Raw genomic sequence first — 1,107 nt, 5'->3', positions numbered from 1 at the left:
GTGAGCGAAGAAAACGAGTGAGTTTAACGATCCTTTACAACGAGTGACTAATAGAAATCGTACAAAAGAGCCAACCATGAAGTAATTTGTTTATTATATAAGTACAGAAATCATAAAGTTAACGAGGTTAGAGAGGCTATCAAACCACCGATCGTGAACTAAAGCCCCAAACAAATAGCAAAGTATTTTTGACATAAAAGAAATCTTTACCTTCCATACCTCGCTTGAGCACTTTTAAAACTTTTTAAGATCTTCTGAAGTGTTTTGTGGAGAAAACTAAGCAATAAAAGTTCAAAAACCTTGAAAGCTATACACCAGTCGGCCGCCATGTTTACAAATTTTACTCCCCGCTGTCGGTGCACAGGCCACTCGCGCCAAGTTCAACATAATACTCGCCAATCAGAAGGCTGATACGACAATTTTTCACTGGTGAAAACATTGTATTTCATTTTTATTTCATCACGGAAATGAACGTTAATCTCTATACTTATGTAATAATTATAAACTTGCTGTTAGTGCTCTCCTGCGAGTAACGCTTAAATCGTGTTTTCACTCGTTTAACACCGACTACGAGTTTTTCGTACACTCGGCATCATCTATTTATAAATGTTCCCGCGTTTTAAACTGGCTACTTGCTTGACACTTGCTACATGATTCCCGTGAACTGGCTACTCACTTGGCGCGCTCTGCACGTTTTCCCGTGCTTTGGACACGCTGTTGACTTGTTACATGTTTTTCCTCGTTTGGGACCGGCTACTTGCTTAGCACGCACTACATCTTTTCCCGCAATCGGGCGGGCTACTTGCTTGGCAAGCGCTAATCTGTTTTCCCGAGTTTGGGACCGGCCACTTGCCGGCACACGGTAGATGTTTTTCCACGTTTCGAACCGGCTACCTGTTAAGCACACGATTCAAGACCCCCGCGCTGGGGACTGGCTACTTGCTTGGCGGCACCCACTTCATGTTTTCCCGCGCTCGGAACGAGACTGTGTTTTGTAGTGCTTGCTCCCAGCGGGTTGTCGGAGCTGCGAGTGCAAGCCACGTTCTAATGTAGTTGGAAAGCTATATCTGTTTGTGCAACAGTTGTCTTTGAGGACCCTTGTCAACG

Source organism: Montipora capricornis, chromosome 2 (genome assembly GCF_036669925.1).
Source record: "Montipora capricornis isolate CH-2021 chromosome 2, ASM3666992v2, whole genome shotgun sequence".
Lineage (NCBI taxonomy): Eukaryota > Metazoa > Cnidaria > Anthozoa > Scleractinia > Acroporidae > Montipora > Montipora capricornis.
Note: the sequence above shows the minus strand (reverse complement) of the source record.